Source organism: Crocodylus siamensis, chromosome 4, assembly GCF_052110815.1.
Source record: "Crocodylus siamensis isolate JL-2025a chromosome 4, ASM5211081v1, whole genome shotgun sequence".
NCBI classification, from domain to species: domain Eukaryota; kingdom Metazoa; phylum Chordata; order Crocodylia; family Crocodylidae; genus Crocodylus; species Crocodylus siamensis.
This window is the reverse complement of record NC_143398.1, coordinates 11,240,181-11,263,862: the sequence shown is the minus strand read 5'-3', so window position 1 is coordinate 11,263,862 and position 23,682 is coordinate 11,240,181. Positions and strand designations below refer to the sequence as shown.

Below are 23,682 nucleotides of genomic sequence, written 5' to 3'. Positions count from 1 at the left end.
CTAAAGCAGCCATCTTAGCCGCTAGATATTCTCACACACACATCCATTAATATTACCAGAAGTGTACTGAACAAGAAATAATCAAGTGACCTTCCTTTATGCTTATATTTCCTTTTGATGTAAAATCCAATATTTCCTAAACTTATATAAATCTGTCACTACAGATTAAATATCCATCAGCTAAAACCCAGGAAGACAGCGCCCCGTCCCATTTGATTCCTTGCACCTTCCCATTTGATTCCTGAACCAACCACGATTCCCGAACCTTTGCAAAGTGACATTGTAAAATGAAGTTTTGATCAGTGAATAACTTCAAATTGTGCAAGATGAGAAGATCGGTGCAAATATCCCTTGAGAAGGAAAACCACTCTAAAAGTAAATATGCAACCATACTTCTGCATTTTCCTCTATCAAACCAGTGACATTTAGATTTCAACATACTGCTTACAAATACAGAAGGACATACTTTAAATAGTCTTGTTGCAAATTTGTAAACATATTTAAGCATCTATAATACTTCCCTTCATCCTCTCTTTTGGAACAGCTGCTGTCACTGTGACAGACCATCTGCAGCAAAGAAGGTAGGTTAGCTAGCTTCTCCAGAATCACACTGCTTAATGGATCGGTAAGGGATAGAGATTAAAGAGGGAGGCAAGCAATACAGTTTCATCTTCCCATATCCACACACAGTTCCTGCACCTGATTTTTATTGATGTACTTACTCTTCACAGGTTACAGAAAATACATTTTAGATAATAGCAGATTACCATGTTAAACATTTTTGACAACTGCAAAGCCCTGGCATATTCTTTTGAAAGATGCAATCTATACACTTTACATTAAAAAAAAAAAAAGCTATTTGAAAAGAAGAAAGAGGAGGCTAGAAAAGAAGGTTCGTGATGCAAAAAAAGCATTCTAGCTGGTTTTCGGTGGCGGATCTCAGAAAGTATAAGACATAAATAACGCCAGTGTGTTTCACCTATTTGAGAGTTTTCCTAAATATGGATCCAAAGTTTGAGTGATCCAGGAATTTGATTCGTATTACCTGAAGGCTTTGATGAGGAGATGATCACAGAACAGCTTAAAGAATAAAAGGGAAATTTAAAGAAGGAGAAGGAGAGCGCTGGGTGCCTGGACAGTGGGAGGGTGTGCTGAGTGTAGGAGGTGAGAGCAGGCGAGCAGGGAGTGGGAGAAGGGTACAGAGAGTCATTCCGAGGGAGGAGAGTGAGGAACATAAGGAGTAACACAGTGTGTGGGACGAGATGAGAACAGACATGTAGGGTTTTAAAAAACTTTAAAACAATTATAGGTTTTACCATGGGAGGTTCTTTCTGAATAGTTCAGAGCACTTATTTTCCTGTTACGTGCCTTGAATTGATGTATTCTCCCAAAGAGCAGTACTCCATCTTTTCAATTAACATTGTTTAAATGCTCTGGGAGCATTCACTTTATTTTATTTTTTTTTAAATGCTTTAGATTGATTCTAGATATGATTTTCATCCTTTAGCTGGAATCTTAAATAGTTTATGTATCTAAATTATACTTGTAGCCTCACATGTGTGCCAAAACAGCTTTTAGATGTGGACCCCTCCTGCTATTACTGCATCTTGGTATACTGAATAGCTGTGGAATTTATTCTGTCCCACAAAGGTAACTGAAATAGTTGCCAACTGAGTCAGGAGAAGGGAGGCAGTTAGATATTACCACAATCACATGATAGCAGTACAGTATCCTTCCAGAATGTGGTTAAGTCTCAGATTGATATGTCATATGGTGTCAGTTTAATTCATGTACGTAGTTCAACCATAACATGGGAAGACCCATGAGTCTACGCTAATACATTTTCTTTTAAGATTTAATATTGTTTTCTGTTAAAAAGAAGAAAATGTTAATATGCTCCCTGGGAATAGAGCACAATATGTCAATATCTTTCTATAGTACATCTGCATGCTTCCCTCAGGGATTTTTCATTATAAAATCATATCCCAGTTATCAAGTTTCAGTATCACCAAATGTGTACTGAATATCTGATAAACAGGGGAACATTTTATCACAAAAAAATAGTAAGGAAGATGTGGTGCTCTGGGGGAGAATTTTTTTGGGGAGAAAAAAGGGCTAAACTTGAAAGACTTCTTGGCTAGGGACAGACAGTCAAAAACCCTGAGCCTGAATTGATTCAATCTTTGCAGGTTAGTCTAATCTGGCTAGGCTAAACTGGTTTGTAAGCACACAGATTTCCCCTCTGGACTGAAAAAAATGCAGGCAGATGCCTGCTGTAGCTCAGGCTAGAAGCCAGGGAGGAGGGGAGGCGTGTGCTAGAGCAGCCCTCCCTTCGGTTCCACAATGCTGAGCTGAGGTGGGGGGGCATGACCAGGCCCTGGCAGGATGCTTTGATTAGGGAGGGGTCCCCCCCCCACACCCAACCAGTGAGGGAGCTAGCAGGGAGTCGATAACAGAGCATTGAGTTATACAGCAGGGAGTTGTAAGCATTTATCAGCCCATCGACAAAATAAAAACCTCTCTCATTAGTTCAAGCTCTTCTTAAACAACTATTTTCCAAGGAAGGAACAGAGGGACATTACCAGCTATCTGTTGATAAGCCCTAAGGCAACACTGTCCTGTCTGCCTTTGCCCTGTCTCCCCCAGCATGGGCCATAGCCAGCATGTGGTATGTTAGCTAATGCTGAGAGGTGTCCATGTGAGGCAGAAAGGAGGGGTGGAATCCCTGTTTGAGCAGGGAGACCTGGGGAGGGGGGCAGGAGCAAGCCAGGCAGATACCGCTGTACCTGCCGTCTCTGCCAGAGCAACAGCCAGGAAGCAGAGGGGAGAAGCCAGCCCTGCTGGGCTGAAGCAGAGAGCAGAGCCCTTCCCAGGGCTGTAAAGCATCTCGGATGCTGGTTTAACTTAATCCAGGAAGGGGTCTGGAGCAGACATTGCATAAACTGGTTTGACCCAAATCAGTTAAGTGTAATACTGCATTCAACCAGGTTCATCTCAAACTGGTTTCAGCCATTTTCCAGCTGTTTTATGTGCACTGAGTATATGTTCTGTTAAACCAGTTTCTTACCACTTAAACTGGTTTATGTGTAATGTTCGTCCCTATTCCTTGTGATAACTATATGGAAAAATCACCTCTGATAGCCTGCATTTTTATGGGGCTATCTTGAAGTAGTGTCTACATATAGTGATTCAACTTTCAAACCCAGGCACTGTTGCATGGGTCTTGGAGATGACTTTAACCCATAGTGACTGAATGTGTAACAAGTAGGCAGTATCACTCACATTTGAAAAGCAAACCCACCATAGTATTAACCAATATTAGAAAATGAGAGTCTTGTACCCAAATGTGCACAGTTGAGTAACTCAGCAGTGTAGAATTTGAAGCCAAGTTCAGTAACGTTTCAACAGCTAATTTGGTAAGCAGACCCTAACTCATCATCTCTCTATTATCCAACATATCTTACCACCTCATCGGGAGAGAGGACATTTATGGAATGTTTGTTGTGTTTGTTAAGAGTTTACTTTGGCTGCATCTCACTTTCTTTCCATATGATTTTACAAACCCCGAAAAGTGAGCAAGTGCCTGGCTACAAGGGAAGAAATAGAACAATAATAATCCCCATGGAAGTCTACAAGTTAGAGATCTTGGCACTAAGAAGTAGCAATCGCCCACCATGTATCTTTGGGTTCTGTTTGAGAAAAATAGTTGATGATATCATAATGCTGCACCATCCCCTATGGTTAGGTAACAAAAGTCTATGCAGTGTAAGCTCCTTGAAGCAAGGACAGTTTTCTATGTATTTTACAATGCCAAATGAATGCATGCTGCAGACAATAACAGTATCCCTACAAATGCCAAACACAGAGTGCTAGTGCACCAATGCACTCTAAAATGCACTTGTAGTACTATCATTAAAGCAGAGGAAGGGAACACCTTCTTTGAAAGCTTTTAAAACGGTTTGTCAGGATGAAGTCCAACAGAGAAGCAGAGGATAATAAATATTTCCTTGTCTTTGAAAAAAAAAAGTCATTTTTGTGCTTTTAACAGAAAGCAAAAATCTGACATACTGAAGAGCTCTCCATTCAAATATGTATTCTGAATTTCCCCATGTTTTCTTGCATCTCTTCCCCCTCCCTCTCCTGCGCCAAACAAGACATGCAACTTATTTTAGGAAGTGAGAATGAAGGTTAAAAAAAAAAAAAAAAGATTTTTCCAGTCATGGCCAAATGCTTAAGGCACACACCCTAATTTTGGACAGCTGATTTTTTTTTTCCTGGAGGAAAGATGTGTGTGGTACATGAATAAATATGGTGTTTTTCAGCATGGACTTTCTACATTTTTGGAGAATGTTGGTGGACTGATTATTGCCGCCAAAGCTTATCAGTGACCTCACATGATGAAATAAAATAGGTAACATGCACTGGATGTTAACTCAGAAACAGTCCAGGACAGCAGCAGTAAGAATCAGTGGTTCATTTCTAGAAATGGTTAGATAAATAGACATTCTTAAAAGGTCCAGCTATCAAGGTACCATTTCTCAACATGAAAAACCAGACCCAAACCTGCAGTTCAGATCCAGGTCTGTATTTGCTAACACTGAGATTCTGATCCTGGTTTAGATCCAAAGCTGCAGAAGCGAGGAGAGTTGCAAAATGTAATACTGCACCTCCATTTCAAACTGTGTACTGTGCACGCCCCAATGCACTTTTTTTTTTTAATCATCATTTTACAATTGCTCTGATTCAGGTTCCAGATAGCAACAGAGTCAGAACTGCAAAGAGAAGAGGGGAAGACAAAAATTGGAACAACCAAGGAAAAGATGGTGTCCCACGAGATTTCCAGCAAGCTTATGTGGTTGAATTCACAACGCGAAAAGTAGGAGAAAGGGGTATTACTACTATTGCTAAATAAAAGATGGTCAAAGATGTGACTTCCTTTGAGGCCTGTTTACACAAAATGGCCTAAAAGTCCACCAGCACTGTTGACTGCAATTAAGGTTCTCTTCCCTCTCTCTATAAAAATCAGGGTTCGAATTATGGGGGAACTTGGGGGGGGGGCATTGTCTGAGACCCCCCATAAGAGATGAGAGCCACTTTGTAAGATTTGAAAATCATAAATTTGAAGCATCAAATCATAGAATCAATGGACCGGAAGGAATTTGCAAGATCAAATCTGGTCCCCTGCTATGGGCAGGAAGTTATTGGAAGACTTGAGGGGGTGGGTTCCAATTTTATTAGGGCATCATGATGGGCAGCCCAATTTTTTTTTTTGGTAGACCCCCACCACAAGTCAAAGCGTAATTCGAACCCTGCTTTCACTGTGCCTTACTCCATTACATATGGAGTTCAACAGGATGATTCCCGATTCCACAACTTGCAACCTCACCAGAACTATGTGCAGCAGGCCCGGCTGGGCAATGGTAGAGGCATGTTGCACCAGCTTGGGAATGTCCCTGGACAGCGGTAGAGTGGCAGCCTTTGCAGGATACTGCTGGCATCATTTGCTTCGACACAGAAACTGTAGATGAGACTCTTCATGTGGCTTAACTGTGCATCATGTTGTCAGGTTTTTTACCCTGCAAATTACCCTCAGTTTAGATATCATGACACAGCGCTTCCTTTGTCACGGCTGACGTGTTTTCACTTTGTAACAAAGGCTGGCCCCATGGGTGGCTGTGCTGCCCCCAGTGGCTACTCAGCCTCTGTTTCTTCTCAGCCACTCCCTGGACCCTGGGGTCTCTAGCCCCTTCTCTGCCCTGCTCATGGGCTCTGGCCTTACTCCCAGGCTTCTGGCTTTGCTTCGGGGCCAACTGTCCCCCTTAACCACCAATCGCTGGGACTTCCACCTCCCCATAGTCCCACCCTAAACCAACAGCTTTACCCCCTCCATAAGTCTGTATTACTCACAGGCACTGTGTGCGCCCCTCAATGGTCTGGAGCTCTTCTTACATCAGCCTCCAGGGCCAGTATGCCTGCCCAGCTCAAGACCTGGGTTTATATACACTCCAAGCCCAGCCCCTTTCTGGTCAGGTGTCTTCCCTGATTGCAGACTGAGGCCTCCCTGCAGCCTTTTTCCTCTTAAAGTAACAGGAGCATTAAGCTCTCTGTTACAAGCTGAACTTTAAACCCCTTCAATTGCTTGAATATGAGTTCTACGCATAGAAGAGCAAGACAGCAGGAAAAAGCAGACATGCTATCACTGACGATTCAGTAGATTGATGAAGCTACTGGATTTATGCTGCTTTAACAGTTTAGACTGGTTTATTTCTTTACAAGACACAGCCTCAGCCACAGCGTGGTTCATTCTCTTGAAATGAGCATGGTTTTGACTCTTCCAGGTGTGGCCCTGGGGCCAACCAACAAGGCTGACAAAAGTTAAAACGAGATTTAAAGGGAATTTCTCAAAATTTATAAATGGTTTTGTTCTAGTTAGGAGTGAGCACTGTTCCTTGTTTTGCTGGAATCTGTCCTCTGATATCTAACCATGAGTCTTTACAAATGAGCCTTCTCCCTGAACATCATTCTGGCAAAAGGATTTCATTTTGCTAACATTTGCTCTGTAGACCTCCTTAGACCAAGGCACCAGGATTGCTGATAGAGAAGAATATCCAGAGTTACAACAATAAGGTTTATGAAACACCTTGAAGGATTGGAAGAGGCATAAAATGTCATGCTGCAGGATATAAATCACCTAATTAAACACTGGTGGAGAGGGTGGGGAGAGACAACCTGGGGACAAAACAGAAATCTTTCCTTGTGGACCACTTATTCTATAACTGCCTCCAAAATGTTTTTTGCACTCTCTTCTGAGATACTTGGTACCGGATCATGGAGAACACAGACTGCCGCAGCTCTTTTCCACCTGCAGCCTGTCATATATTTCATACTGTGCGACATCTGTTACCAGCACCAGGCAAACTTGACTATGTGCCATAATTAATAAAATGTCATTTATTTAAGACCAAAATTAGAACATGTAGATCATTGTAGACAACCAGATTCGATTGCCAGAATTTTAAGGTCTCACTGAGCCCTGATTTTTCACAATATCAAGGATGGCAGTTCTGTTTCCAGTACCGTGTGACATGCTCACAATGTGAAGCTAGTCCCCATTTATGTTACATTACCTGACAGAAGCACAGAGAGAAGTCAATCACTGCCAGCATATAATGGAACCTAGCAATGACATGCAAGAGAGGCAATTTCTCTCATTGACTTCCTCAGGCTGCTTAGGCTGAGAGCAGAACCATCATCTATATGTTTTAATGAGTCCCCAACACACCCCTTTCCTCTCCCTTTAAATATTTGTCCCCTATTAGTTCTCATATCAGCCTTTGCAAACTATTTCAGAGAAAAGTGTCTGAATTCTCTCCCGCTCATGGCATTTCTGTAAGATTCAAATTCCAGCAAGAGAACGGATTCAAGAGAGCAGTTGCTATAGAAAAATGACTGATCTTCACTATCTTTATATTCCATCAGGCTTAGTTGGCATTGTGTTTTTTGTGGAAACAGATACATAACTTGATGTTTTGACCCAATTATTATCATTACAATGTCTTCTTTCACTTCTTGATGTACACCACTATTCCCACTCTTCTTTCATAAGGTACCTTTGCGATCACCATAGGATTGTTTTCATGGATGAAGAACACATACAATGCCTTACTTAAATCAGAGTTCTGCCATGCCTTGAGATGAAGCCAAATTAAAGTTCTGATCCTAAAGATGTCAATTAGAAATTTCACCTACTGACCATTCACTGATTGCACCTGCACTTTGGAAACATGGAGCATTTTGCAACACAGAGCTTTAGAGATGAACCCAGAAAAACCTAAAACTCAAAAAGGCATTCAGAATATTGGTTGTATTATGAGAGCTAAACAAGGCACTTCTATAATTGATTTTGTTCATCTGCAAACTGCCAGTAGGATTACAATTGCATATGAATCGCCTATGATTGTGAACTAAATATATGTTTTCCTTCCACCTCCAAAATGTAGTGATATCTGCAAAGTTCTGGTTGCACCAAGTTGATACCAATCCTAGAGGTGGCTGTTTCAGTGATATACGCCCGTTCACCATTCTGGTATCCTTTGGGATGCAGGATGCAATAGCAGTCCTATTAGAGAAAATGTCTTAGTCCTAGTTAGCATTGTAGCTTATTTTTCAGTTTTCACAGTATGTTAGTACCCTCAAAATAATAAGTTAACCAGCTTTATTTCTACTAGTGGTAAAGACTATTCTTAACAGCTTTAGACATGTGGGTGTGTATTATTTGTTAAACTTAAATAAAAGAAAACTGTGTTTTACTACATATAATCATATTTCTAAGGATCAGAACTCCCTTTCTGATTTTTTTTTTTAGATCTACTCTCTCAAAATTAACATTCAAAACCCAAGCAAGTCAACAGGTGGCATTTTGCAAAAGTAATTATTTTCTATTATTACATTCTGAATATTCAGTGTTAAATGCAACCACCTTTTTTCTCCAGCGCTTCGTCAAATTCAATTGTTATATCCAAGACACCTCTGTTTATTGCAGCAGGGGCAAAAATGAAGAGAAACAATGCAATTTCTGTAATATTTTACTTTATTTATTCTAGATGAAAATGAAAAGGCCCTTTTTACAGCTGCACTGCCTATAATGTCAGTTCCGAGTAATCAGCTAAAAAAAGCCAGTCACTTCAAAGGTTCAAAATAAAAAATAATAAAAAAAATTCAATTCATGCTGTCACAGTCTATCTACAGTCATATTGTCCACAGCCATTGATACAGAATGAGAACATCTGGGGATTCAATTACTCGTGACATGAATAATAATATTCCATTTTTGTTAAATAAAACTTTCTAGTAGAGAAAACTTCTGTTTACTCCCCATCATAAAATCCTGAAATGAAACCCATTACTGATAGATAGAATAGGACAAAATCACTGCCAGGGTAAGCAGGCAGATCTCTGCTGCTGTCAGGGGACTGGCTGGCACCTGCTTTTCAGAGCAGCACATTTCATTGACCAAGCCTTTTAAACATGGACACCTGAAATTGGGGTTCTTGATCCCACCTAGCAAGAGATTTTCTTCCCACCAGTTCTCTCTCACTAGGCTTGAAAATCAAAGTGCTCACCCGGGATGCTAAATATAGAACTGTAGTCAGCCATTAAAAAACCTCAGGCAGTGCTTTTAAAATGATATTATCCAATCAAATTTGGCCCCAGATTTACTTAGATGCATGTATTGCTTTTACTGTTCCAATTAGGTGAAGTTGTCCCTCAAATCACAGATGATCCTAATGAATAAAAAGCACTTTTTCACCTGCTTAATCATACTGACTTGAGTGTTCACACCGATGTCAATGAGACGGTTCACCTAAGCATGCTGGTTTTTATGGCACAGTGAGCCAAATGTTCAGACTGCATTTTATTTCTTTTTCTCTCCCTCTCTCTGAATATCATTAACATAAGGCCACGAGGAGGTCTTTATTTGCATTACAGGTAAAACCTCAAGTTTTGTATGCCTCAAGTTTCTCTCATCTCTCTCCAGGTCTCCTTCCCATGAAGATTAAAATACAGAAACAACTGCGACTTATTGCTACTCAAGAGAGCCTTGCTAATCTGCTATGAAATAAATATCTTCTGCAGAAAGCTACCGTAACTTTTTCCAAAGTCCAGATGAAAGATTCCAAAGTTTGGATAAAAAAATATATTCCATTACTGCCCAGCTAATCTAATGCAAAGTTTTCATTTTGTTGTTCTGGAAGTGCTGTGCATGAGAATGTTGCGAATCTTGTGAAACTATTGGGAACAGACTATGCAGAAACTGGGCCATTGCCAAAACTTTTGTAAATCAGGATAGCACCGTTACAGTCAATGGAGTTATACTACCAGCAGAAAATTGGACCCCTCACATATGTAAAGTCACATGACATACCTGATGGATTTGCATTTGTTTTGCTCCCTTACTGATTTAGAGACCTAATTCTGGTTGCCTTTATTCACATGAGTACCCACTTTGATTCCTAGAGAATGTCTCAATTTGGCCCTCGGACTAAACTGAAGTATTAAAATTTTGCTTGAAAATCATGTCCCTGGTTTCTCTGTTGATTATGGGACTAGACACATCATTTTGTAAGAAGTTTAAGGCTTACATATTCCAGTAAAAATGCTTTTAATATAACATAGATGAAATATGAACTGTTAACCTTGAACACGAGCAAGAAGCATTACTTCTTTTTTTTTTCCAAACTTCTTAAATATTTTATATAGAATTGTGAGAGACTTGTACATAATTCATAGCAGGATCTTAGGAAATTAAAATAATTGTTACAGTGCTTTTCTAATTATTACATTTATAAATAAAAGTGATGTGTTTACACTGAAAAGAATGAATCTATTGCTGAAGAAATGGGCTAGAGATTGAAGCCTTATCACCTACTACAGAAGCGGAAGTGAAAGATCCTCTATACTGTTCCATCAACATGTCTCTATCCATATGCCTCATCCAAGAGACATGTACAAACAACCTGCTGTGACACCCTGCAATTATTTCAAAATAGGTTTTTAAAGAACCATCTAAAATACTGGTATTTAAAGTTTTGACCCTGCAGGTCAGCCGAGTGGTGCGGGATTGGTCCGTGGGCCAGATTGAGGCCTGAAAGGCAGGATTGGGCCCCACACACTGGGATTGGGCCCTAGCACTCGGTGCCAACCCTGCCTAGCCCCATGTGCTGAGATCAGGCTCTGGGGCCTGGAACTGCTCCCTCCTGACTCCATGCACCTGGATGGTGCCACGAGGCCCCAGTGGCAAATTTCTAGACCCATGGAACCAGCAAGCAAACAGACATTCACTTTTGACTCAGGAAATACAAACACATGCCTTCAGGGGCTCAAGTGAGAAGCTTGGGGTGCTACAGCACACCTCTCAGCCTGCCAGCTGCAAGGCTTTTCCCCCATCCCTGCTCCAGTGGAGGGGGCATGGCCAAGCCCCAGCTCAGAGCTACTTGGGGGGTCTTTCTGGGCAAGAGTGGAGAGGAGGAAGCGACTGCCGGGCTGAGGGGGCAAGGGGAGGGGTGGGTGGTGGTGAGGAGAAAGGTAGTGGCACTGAATTCATAAAAGCTTGAACAAGAATAGTCCTTTCTCTGAAGCAAGCATGTATTGAACAGAAGGGAACAACCCTGTGGAATCCTGCTGGCTGTGATCATGGACTACAAATCTCAGAGGCACCTGGAAGCAGGAAGAGGAAGTAATGAGCAACCCTGCAGAGTCCCGCTGCTGTGGGTCTGGACTTTAAATCCCAGAGACCTCAGGGGCAGCAGGAAGAAGTAAACACATAGCTTATGTTGGGGGACTATGATTTAACTTGAACCAGGAAGGAGTCTGGGATAGAAGTTTCATAAACAGGTTTGACCCTAATCAATTAAGTCTCATAGATTTCATAGTCATTAGGGATGGAAGGGACCTTGTGAGATCATCAGGTCCAGCCCCCTGCCCAAGGGCAGGAAGTCAGCTGGGGTCAAAGGATCCCAGCAAGATAAGCATCCAAATGTGTCTTAAAACTGTTCAGAGTAGGTGCTTGCACCACCTCTGGGGGGAGTCTATTCCAAGCCTTGGGGGCTCGGACAGTAAAGAAGTTTTTCCTTATGTCCAGCCTGAAATGGTCTTGGAGGAGTTTGTGACCATTGGACCTTGTCATCCCTTGGCATGCTCTGGTGAACAGGCATTCTCCCAGATCTTGATGCACACCCCTTATGTACTTACAGGTTGCCACCAAGTCACCCCTGAGCCTATGCTTATTTTAAACCAGGCTTATCCTAAATCAGTTTCAGCCATTTTGAGACTGGTTTATGTGTACTGAGTTTCTGTTCTGCTGCAGGCTTAAACCAGTTTCTGAAGACTTAAACCAGTTTGTGTGTCTCCCTACCCTAGGGTTCTAATTTAGAAAAAACACTTAAGCACATGCCTAACTTTAATTGCATGAGTAATTCCATTGACCCATTAGAGGAGGGACTGGCCCTTTAAGTCCTAATGTCATTTCCCATGCTGTCCCCTATGCACTGAAAGACTTCCTAAATCATAGCGTACAAGGCTCTGGCCCTCTTTCATCCCCTTAAGCAAAAAAAGGAAGGTCCATCTACGTGTAATGGTCCCTGGGTGTGCCAGTGTGGACCACAGTACTAGTGTGCTGTGGCTAACTTTACATCCATCTGCTTTTGATTGCCCAGACTAAATGAACAGGTGCCCTTGCCCTTCAAAGCTGCGTCAACTTGAGGCAGCCTTTGGGATGAATCCAGAGCAGGACTTGAACACATGCTTCCAGAGCTGCCACAGTGAAACACCTTAACCACAGCTAATGTGCCTTGCTATGCTCCTTCAAATCCTTCCCAAAAGGTTCACTTTTCACACACAGCCAAGAAATCCCAAGCCAGTCAAGCATTATCCTCTGAACAATGTAAATTTAACTTCAGCTAATAAAAAGCAGTGGCACCCTTAAGCAGTACAGATAATAAACCTAAGTAACTGCTCAATCTTTTCATTATATTCCTCACACATCTTCTCTTACTTCTTGTTTTGCTGGTTAGCATTCATACTGATTGTGTCTGGACCAAAATTAAATTATAGCAAATCATCCTTTTCCCAAGACCTCTTTTATTTGTTATATAAAGTACTGAAGACTGTTTAGGCACTGTAAAAATAAAAATAATCATAATTTTAGAATTTGCTTTGGAAGCTGCAATTAGATATTCTGATGTTATCTGTCCTTCTTACCCCCCTGTTTCTGCCACAGAGTACCATCATTATTATTATCTGTTTTGAGTGTTATGTTTTTATAAGACAAGTTAAGAAAGTATTTGGAAGTTTAGTCAATAAAAAAGTGAATAAATATACCTCAAACTCCCCAGCTGTAAAATGTGGATAAAAAATTATTAAAGTTAATGAACAGCACCAACAATCATGGTAAAAATGTGTGTCATTTCAAACAAACACCAGGCCATTTCATAGAACAATTATCTCTCACTATTATGTACGGAGTTTACTTATCAGGACTTTAAAAAAACAGAAGATAATACTTTCAGAGGCTCCTAAGTGCCTTCAGAAGTTAAGTGCCAGATTTTTAAAGGCAGTCAAGTGGAAACAGGCATAGAATCATAGAAAATTAGGGTTGGAAGGGACCTCAGGAGGTCACATCTGGTCCAACCCCCGGCTCAAAGCAAGACCATCCCCAACCAGATCATCCCAGCCAAAGCTTGTCTAGCCGGGTCTTAAAAACTTCCAAGGATGGAGCTTCCACCACCTGCCTGGGTAACTGTCCCAGTATTTACTACCCTCTTAGTGAGAAAATTCTTCCCAACATCTAACCTAAACTTCCCTTGCTGCAACTTGAGCCCATTGTTCCTTGTTCTGTTGCCTGCCACCAATGAGAACAGTCCAGCTCCATCCTCTTTTAAAACCCCTCCAGGCAGTTGAAGGCTGCCCCTTTAGTCTCCACTTCTCTAGGCTAAATAAGTCCAGTTCCCCCAGCCTCTCCTCTTAAGTCATGTCCCCTAGCCCCTGAACCATTTTTGTTGCCCTCTGCTGGACTCTCTCCAATTTGTCCACATCTGTAGCAGGGAGCTCAAAACTGAACACAGTAGTCCAGGGCTAGGGGCAAACACATTACACATAAAATGGTTTAAGTGATCAGAAACTGGTTTAAACTTGTAACAGAACAGAAGTTCAGTGCACATAAACCAGTTTCAAAATGGCTGAAACTGGTTTAAGATAAACCTGGTTGAATGTAGTATCAGACTTAACTGATTTCCATCAAACCGGAACATCTGTCCTAGACCCCTGTCTGGTTTAAGCGAAACCAGAGTCCCCCAGAGTCCCAGACGCTTTGCAGCCCTGGGCTGTGCTGTCTCCTCCAGAGAAGAGGGGTGGTCCCACGCTTCTCTGCTCCATAACTGGAGCTCCAGCAGAGACTGCAAGTACAGCAGTCCCCACTCCCCCACCCTCACTGCTTGCTGTTTGAGCAGGGATCCTCTCCCCTCCCTCCCATCTCCCAGAGCATGGACCCCAGCCCCATGGACCCTAGGCATGTGGTATGGTAGCTAATGCTGAGAGGTGTCTGTGTATGTGTGTGTCTCCAATTTCACTGGGACAGGCAGGCAGAACAGTGTCCATTTAGGGCTTTTTGGAGCTAGTCAACAGGTCAGCTAGTAATGTTCATCCATTCCTCCCATGGAAAAAGCTGTTTAAGAGGAGCTTGAACTAATGAAAGAGGCTTTTGTTTTTTTTGGTGGGCTGATAAATATTGTGGTATCAGCATCCTCACCTGCCAGGTTTGCAGACAGTATGAAGAAGCAGGGAAAGGGAGACTGAAAAGCTCAGCATCATCAACAGATGTATGCAATGCACACCTTCCCTTGCCCTCAGAGTGCTTGCTGGGGAATGGGATCTGGCACTAATCCCGCCCCCCGAGCAGCAAGTGAGGAAAAGCCTGGGACTGTGTAGGTCAGAGTGTGGATTTAAACCCCTCCCTAATCAGAGCATCCTGCTGGGACCTGGCTATGCCCCACATCAGCTCAGCACTGGAAGGGAAGGAAGGGCTGCTCTAGCTCCTCCTGGCTTCTAGCCTAAGTCACTGCAAGTATGTCCCTGCATTATTTCAGTCCAGAAGTAATGTCTGTGCAGTTGCAAACTGGTTCAACCTAGGCAGGTTAGACTAACTTGCAAAGATTGAATAAATTCAGGCTCAGGCTTTTTGAATATCTGTGCCTAGCCCAGATGTGGCCTCACCAGTGCTGAATAGAGGGGAATAATCACTTCCCTGGACCTGCTGGCAATGCACCTACTAATACAACACAGTATGCATTAGCCTAATGTTCACTGTGACCCCCAGGTTCTTTTCTGCAGAGCTGCTGTCCAGCCAGTCATCCCCCAGTCTGTACTGGTGCATGGGATTCTTCTGCTCTAAGTGCAAGACTTTGTACATGCCCTTATTGAACTTTATGAGATTCCTTTTGGCCCAATCCTCCAATTTGTCCAGTTCACTCTGAATCCTAGCCCTACCCTAGAGCATATCTATTCCCCCCTACTTGGTAAACTTGCTGAGGGTGTACTCCATGTCATCTTCCAGGTCATTGATGAAGACAGGGAACAAAACTTGGCCTAGGACCAACCCCTGGGGCACTCTACTTGATACCAACTGCTAACTAGACATTGAGCCATTGATTATTACGCTCTGAGCCTGATGCTCCATCCAGTTTTCTATATATCTTACAGTTTATTCAAGCACTTAGGCATTTTTAAAAATCTTAGCAGGAGTATGTCTTGATCTCTACTTAAGTCACATAAGACCCTTTGACATATTTACCTAGAATGAATATTCCAGCACTTATTCTGGATAATTAACCATTTCTAGACTCCTTATTCTTATCTGCAAATGAGGTTATCTTCATTTTTTTTAAAAACCACACCCCTGCACAAAGCAATTAAATCATGATCAAGGCTGGCTTAAATCTCTGAAGAACTAATAGTTTTCCTCATCTGAACAGCCATAACAAAAATTCAGGAGCTACTATGAAATTCAGCCAGGGTTGCTTGGACAAAGGTCGTCTCTGGCCCCAAGGCATGCTGTGCAAGGGTCACCACTCCCCTGGAACTTCTCAACAGATACAAACTCCTTGCACCATCATCAGAACCAGTAGAGCCAGCAAAGCCTCTGGCTCCAGCACTTGAAGAAGGCAGGCAATCAGCAACCACCCCTAAGAAGAAACACAGCGTGGTGGTTGTGGGAGACTCCCTCTTGAGGGGGACACAGGGAGCTATCTGCTGCCCTGACCCCTTAGCCTGTGAGGTCTGTTGCCTCCCAGGGGCCCATATCCAGGTTGTGGCTGAGAGGATCCCCAAACTTATCTGACCCTCTGACCACTATTCCATGCTCCTCATCCATGTGGGCACAAATTACATGGCTTGGAGCCATCCTGGCTGGGTCATGAGAGACTACAGGGCTCTGTGGGCTGGGCTCAGAGGGTTGGAGGGGCAGGCTGTTTTCTCCTCCATCCTCCTGGTTATGGATTACAGGCACAGGAAGGAGAGATGCATTGAAGAAGTGAACAGATGAATGTGGCACTGGTGCCTCTGTGAAGGCTTCAGCTTCTTTGATCACAGCCAGCACCTCAGAGAGAAAGGCAATGGTTTGTTGGGAAAGAACGGCCTCTACTTCACTCTGATGGAAAGGAAGCTTTTTGCAGTCAGAATGGCTGACCTGGCTAACAGGGCTTTAAACTAAGACCACGGGGAGATGGGTGGATTATCATCAGTGCAAGCCCTGGAACTGATAACCTCAGAATCAGCAGTCAGATAACACAAGGGAACTTGCTCCAATGCCAGCCCAAGGATGGGACTCTTTTAAAGGGCACAGGGAAGCCCAGGGCTTCTGATGGCAAGCTTAGCTGCCTGTACACAAATGCCAGGAGCTTGAGGAACAGACAGGATGAACTGGCCCTTTTGCTGAGCAGAAACGAATACAATCTCATAGGGATAACAGAGACCTGGTGGGACTCCATCTGTCACTGGACCACAGATATAGATGGCTATACCTTGTATAGGAAGGAATGTGTTGCAAGGAAGGGTGAAGGGTGTAGCTCTCTATGTGAAGGAGCAATACACTTCCTTACAAGCAGAGATTGGCATCCAAGAAGGGTGACTCGAGACCCTTTGGGTTAAAAATATGAGGAGAACATTATGAAAGGGATATAACCACAGGAGTCTATTACAGACCTCCTAACCAGGATGAAGAGTGTGACCATGAATTATCTAGAGAACTGGCAGAGGCTGGATGCTCTAGGTGCATCGTCATCATGGGTGACTTCAATCATCCTGATATCTCATGGGAAAAACATTCAGCCAAATCTGATTGGTTGTGAAGCTTCCTCACTTGCATTGACAACCTCTATTTGACTTAAGAGGTAAGGCAGGCCAGCAAGGGGCAAGGCACTGCTGGATCTGGTTCTGTCCAAAGGGGATGATCTAGTGAATAGCCTGAGGATTGAAGGGAAGCTAGGTGAGTGTGACCATGAGTTTATCACTTTCTCTATCCATAGAGATAGGATAAATGGATAGAGAAAGTGATAAACTCATGGTCACTAATGGATAAATCCTCAACTTTAGGAAAGCTGACTTTCTCAAGCTCAAGAGGTTGATTGTTGAGGCCCTGAGAGATCATGATCTGACAGGGAGGGGAGTCTATATGAGTGGTTGCTGCTTAAGGATGCAATCCTAAAAGCACAAGGGAAGTCCATCCTGGCCCATAGGAAAGGTAGCAAAAGGGATGGAAGACCCACTTGGCTAAATGGGGAACTCATGAACTTCCTGAATCTGAAAAGAGAAGCTCATAAGGGATGGAAGTTGAGTAATACTTCTACAGAGGATTATGCAACAATGGCCTGCACCTGTAGGAAGTGCACCAGGAAAGCCAAGGTTGAAACCTAACTCAAACTGGCTACAGTAATCAAGGATAATAAAAAGTCCTTCTTCAGATACATGGGAAGTCAGAGAAAAAAACAGGGCAACAGTAGATTCCTGCTGAACCAAATGGGGCAGCTGACAATTGATATCCAGGAAAAAGCTAATCTCCTCAATGATTACTTTGCATCAGTTTTTCACCAACACAAGATGCAGGACTACCAGGGTAAGGGAGATCATACGCCTATACTTGGCAAAGACCTTGTGAGGGAATACCTTGAGAGGCTGGACATTCACAAGTCAGCTGGCCTGCATGGAATGTGGCCAAGAGTGCTCGAAGAGTTGGCTGACATTGTAGCACAACTGATGGCGAGTATATTTGAGAAACTGTGGTGTTCAGGAGAGGTCCCAGAAGATTGGAAAAGGGCCAATGTGGTGCTTATCTTCAAGAAAGGAAGGAAGCAAGATCTAGGGAACTACAGGCTAATCAGTTTGACCTCAATCCCTGGAAAGATCTTGGAAAAAAATTATTAAAGAATTTATTAACAGCAACCTAATGGAGGGCAACATTCTGAGAGATAGCCAACATGGCTTCATTGCAGGCAGGTCTTGCCTGACCAACCTCATTTCCTTCAATGACCAAGTGACATCAACAAGGTTGATGTCATATTTGAATTTTGAAAAAGCCTTTGACTTGGCCTCCCATGATGTCCTTATTGTAGAATTGGGGAACTGTGCCTTCAACAACCTTATGGTCCGACGGCTGGGGAACTGGCTCCATGGTCGGACCCAGAGAGTGATAGTCAATGGGACCAAGTCAACATGGCACATGGTGACCAGTGGCATCCCCCAGAGCTCAGTACTCGGACCAATACTCTTTAATATATTCATGAATGATCTGCATCTGGGTGTCAGAAATGGACTGGTAATTTAGCAGATTATACAAAATTATGGGGAAGTATGGTCATGGTAGAGGATAGGCTGGCAATTCAGGCCAACCTGGACAGGAGTGCAAGGTAGGCGGATCAAAACCTGATGACAACCAACACAGAGAAATGCAAGGTGCTCCATCTAGGGAGAAAGAATCCATATCACACTTATAGGCTTGGCAGTGCTACACTCTCTAGCACCACAACTGAAAAAGACTTGGGAGTCGTGATTAATCACAAGATGAATATGAGCCACCAATGCGATGCTGCAGCCACAAATAAAACTCTGGCTTCCATCTACCAATGCATTTCAAGCAAGACCCAAGAAGTCATTCTCCCACTTTACTCAGCTTTGATGAGGCTGCAGCGGGAGTATTGCATCCAATTCTGGGCTCCACACTTTAAAAAAGTTACGGAGAAGCTTGAGAGAGTCGAGAGGAGAGCCACACATGGGATCAGAGGTCAAGAAAACTGGCTTTATGAGGGGAGGCTGAGAGGCATGGGACTCTTCAGCTTGGAGAAGAGAAGGCTCAGGGGGGACTTGGTGGCAGCCTGTAAATACATAAGGGATGTGCATCAGGAACTGGGAGAACATCTGTTCTCCTGGGCACCCCAAGGGAAGACAAGGTCTAATGGTCATAAATGGCTGGCTAATTTAGACCAGAAATGAAGAAAAACTTTTTACTGTCAGAGTCTCCAGAGTCTGGAATAGACTCCTACCAGAAAGTGTACAAGCACCGACTTTGGATACCTTCAAGAAACGTTTGGATACTTATCTTATTGGGGTCATCTGACTCCAGCTGACTTCCTGCCCTTTGGGCAGGGGGCTAGACCCAATGTTCTTATGAGGTCACTTCCAGCCCTAATGTTTACAAAATCTATAAATTATTCCAGTATCTAACAGAATAAAAAAATAATTCACCAATTCTTTAGGACTTTTAAAGCTTTACTTGGGAAAAAAAAAAATCAAGGTATAATTTGATACAATTTGCTCAAAAGCAAAGCCTATTCCAATACAAACAACTCAGCCCTGCTATTGTAGAAATGAATCATCTTTATTATTTCTATTACAGTAGCGCATGAACCAAACAAGACAATGGCTACACAATGCCATATAGGCCCAGGAATAACAGACCATCCTGGCTTACTATATTCATAAACCAGGCGAGAAGAAAGGCACTATGATTATTTCTATTTATGAATAGGAAACTGGGGCATAGAAAATTTGGGGTGGAGATTTTTCAAAAGGGATTTGTAGTTTGGACCATTGATTTGTGAGGCTCTAATATCTTTAAAGAATCAGCTTTTTTTTTAAAAAAAAAGTGGTGAGTGTCAACGTTTGTAAATATCATTGTTTTAAGGTGTCTCAACTGAAGCATCCTACCTTTCATGTCACTTTTGGGAATGTGTGAAAGAGTCATAGTGAACTTCTCAAACAGTAGCATGTAGGAAAGATAAGAGGCCACGAAGGTACAGAGACTGGCTACAGTCACAACTGGAAGGCTGCAAATTTAAAAGTATACACATTAACAGTATCAGTTATTGCAACTGCAGCCCAACTTCACCAAGATTACCTGGGTCTATCCCTTATAGGCATGATAGTGGAACTGAATCTTTAAGAAGAGATATAGAGGAGGAAAAAGAACCATTCTGAATAGTTCCTTGATTTTAGGACATGAAGAAACAATTACAATCAATTTTTTTGATGTCCTGCATTCCCCAGGTCAGAATTTATTCTTATGTCACTTTGGGCTTAATCATTTCTGTGACTGGTGTGATGGATAAGGGTAGAGGTATGTGTGTAGGAGAAATGAACAAAATGGGTGTTCAAGTCCAGCACCATTAGGTAAGGCAGAACTTAACATGGTACAAAACATGAATAGATGAGGTGGCAAGGATTTAGGGAATAAAGTTGAACTTGATTTGAAAAAACACATTGGTGACATGATCAGAATGAGATAACATTAAGATAATACTAGCAGCTGGCATTTTTACGATTGAGGAAAGAGAGAAGCATTATGGCGAGGGACAAACATTACACATAAACTGGTTTAAGTGACCAGAAACTAGTTTAAACCTATAACAGAACAGATGTTCAGTGCACATAAACCAGCTTGAAAATGGCTGAAACCAGTTCGAGATAAACCTGGTTGAATGTAGTAACAGAGTTAACTGATTCGGCTCAAACTAGTTTATGCAATGTCTGTTCCAGACCCCTTGCTGGTTCAAGATAAATCAGAGTCCTCCAGCATCCCAGCATACTCTCTGGCTGGGCGGGGCGCTCTGCTTCACAGGAGGGCTGGCCCCTCCCCTCTGCTGCCTCACTGGAGCTTGGCAGTCTCTGCAAGCATCTGCCTGGCTTCTGCTCCCCCTTCCCTACCCTACTCTGTGCTCAGAAGGCGTTCCCCTGTCCCTCACAGACACCTCAGCATTAGCTAGTAGACCACATGCTGGCTCTTGTCTGTGCTGTAGGAGACAAGAGGCAGACAAGCTTTTTAGAGCTATTCAACAGGTAGCTTAATGCCCTTCCTTGGAAAAGCTGTTTAAGAGCTGTTTGCTCCCCCCTCCTCCTCTCCACTAAGCACAAATTCACCCCCTCCCCTCTGTCTTGCACAGAAGGTATCTGTATATTAGCTAGCAAACCATGTGCTGGGTCTGGGCTGAATCAACAGGCAGAATCAACAGGTAGTTTGTAATGTCCCTCTGTTTTCTTAATGGGGTGATAAACACTGAGATAGGGATGACACTTATCACCCCATTAAGAAAACAGAGGGACATTACAATCTTGGTTGCCTGTCAGTTTGCTGCAGACAGTATACAGAAGCAGAGAGGGAGACCGAAAAGCTCTGTATCGTCAACAGATGCATGCACTGCACTGCACACGTATACTTTGCCTCAGTGCTAGCTGGGGCCGGCAGCTCTCCCACCCCTTGAGCAGCAAGCTGGGAAAAGCCTAGGACTGCTGGGAGGCTGGGGGTTTACACCCATCCCTAATCAGAGGCTCCTGCTGGGACCTGGCCATACCCCCCCTCAGCTCAGCTGTGCAAGGGAAGGGAGGGCTGCTCTAGCACCCCCTGGCTTCCAGCCTGAGCCCCTGCAGGCATGTTTCTGAATTTCCTGAGTCTACAGGGATTGTCTGTATGATCGAAACTGGTTTAACCTAGCCAGGTTAGACTAACCTGCAAAAGGTAAATCAATTCAGGCTCAGGCTTTTTGAATGTCTGTCCCTAGCCTACAGGTATCATGGAGGCCTATGAGAAACACTTTTTTACAAATGATACGTTAAATTAACATAATCGTAAACGTTTTGTTAACTCTAAACAGCCACACACACTCTGTATTTCATCTGGCACTTTCCAGGAGCTACTTGGGTTAAGTCTGTTGAGCCAGTAATGATTCAAAATCTTGTATACTTAGCTCCTTGGAAGACATATCATTCTATAACACAATAGTATCAGAAAGACTCCTGACAGTTAGTGATCAAGAGATTTCACTTTGCTTGTCATATGGTGGGTTGTCAATTCCATTTTCCCTGATAGATAAAAGCTTAGGTGCATTAGATTTAAATAATGGTGAAGTTTGGGGTAAAACTTTCAAATGTAACTAAGTGACATAAGGGTTTAAATTCCAGTTTCAAAGTGACTTTGTCATATTGGAGCCTAAGTTTCTCTAATAAATGGGGCTGCTACATACCAAAAATTTTTACACACACATTTTAAAAAAATGCACAAGGAAATGTAAAGGGGCAAACTACTACATGTACTGTTAATAAATCAGTATGTGTATATATTGCTTAAATACACATAAAATCATAGGACTCAAACACAGACTGTTATTTTGCATTTCAAATGTTCCAGGTTTTGATGCTACTTTATCTTATAATCTTTATTATAATTCAGTACCAATATCTGCTTTTTTTCTTCCTCTTTTCTTTTAAGAAGCAACAAGGATAAAAAAGGGAAAAATAACATTAATAACCTAAGATGCAACTACTAGTAAGATGTTAGTAGCAAAAAAGAGATATTTAGGCTTACATAATATTTGTATTGATAATTCTCCTTTAAAAGATTAAAGACTTTCCATAGCAGGCTATAAAACATATTTTATTTACCCTACAGCCTGCAATGGCTCCTTGGGTGTTGAAACCTAGCCTTTTTCTTTTTGAACCTGTGCTGTCTCATTTCACTGACCCCTTATGGACTCAAAATTTCTCATCATGAATTCACAGTACTCATTGCAAAATTACTTCTCACTCTAAAAATAGTATTTTGCCCCGTTTTGTTAGATAAACTAATGGCAGCACAAATGATACCAAAACTGAGTGAATCCCAACTCTCTGGTTACAAGTTCAGGCCCTGCAAGATTTGGGAGCCTAGCTTATTGATCATGCTTAAATAGTAGATGTCTCAAGTTGAGCTAAATGTGCTTTTAAGAATCTTATTTTGATCTGTTATTTCAGGTAACACACAGATAATACAGAACTGCAAATACAGCTTGGAACAGGACTGGCATAGCAGCAACAGAACATCTAAAAGGAAAAAATTAGGCCAGACCTTTATTAAATTTTAAAGTATGCCTTTGCTACACTCTTGTAAAGAGCCAAATAGGGTATTCAAATCTCTGGAGATCACCGGTATAATTTCTTTATCATGTTCCATTTAAAATTTAATTATGTAGTCTACAACAAGAAGAATTTGAGTACTCTAAATAGGTCATGCAATGAACAACCTAATAATATTACAAAGTTTTCCTTGTGAAGATCTTTTCTTTGATGTTATGCTACACACAGAAAACCTCTCTTAGAAAAACAACATTATGAGCTCATACAAATATAGTGTTACATGTTGGCTATATTGCCACACTAGAACAGACCATCAGAAACGGCTAGTAAATAAAAACTGACACAGACAAATAGTTTGGTTTTATTCTATTTTCCTGCAAACACTCAAATTATCCATTAAATTTCCTTTTCAGAAGAGTTCATAGCACTCAGACGTTCAACTTTACCCTAAGCACAGCCAAGATCTAGCATTTAACTGTCTTGGCAAAGTAAATTCAAAACAATTTGTCTTCCATTTGATAACCATTATTTGAAATGTGATCAACATCACTCAATAGCTGATGCCAATATGAAAAAAAAACCCAAAAAACCCAAACCCTTCTGTTACAACAGGAATCTTTTGCTGCCTTTATTCTTTAAGAATAAACATAGGTTTCTCTCTTGGTTTGTGCAGGAGAGAAGAAAACGTTTCCCTTAACTTACAGCTGATTATTTAGCATTCTGGAAAACTGAAACACCAACTTTCCATTTAGA

The 23,682-nt window shown here is 42.2% G+C and overlaps 1 protein-coding gene across 2 annotated transcripts in view; it reads right to left on the bottom strand.

Moving 5' to 3' along the window:
* The window catches only part of CELF2 (CUGBP Elav-like family member 2), a 618,606-nt gene that overhangs the window by 356,841 nt on the left and 238,083 nt on the right, over nucleotides 1–23,682 (bottom strand). The gene's annotated exons all lie outside the window — the stretch shown is intronic.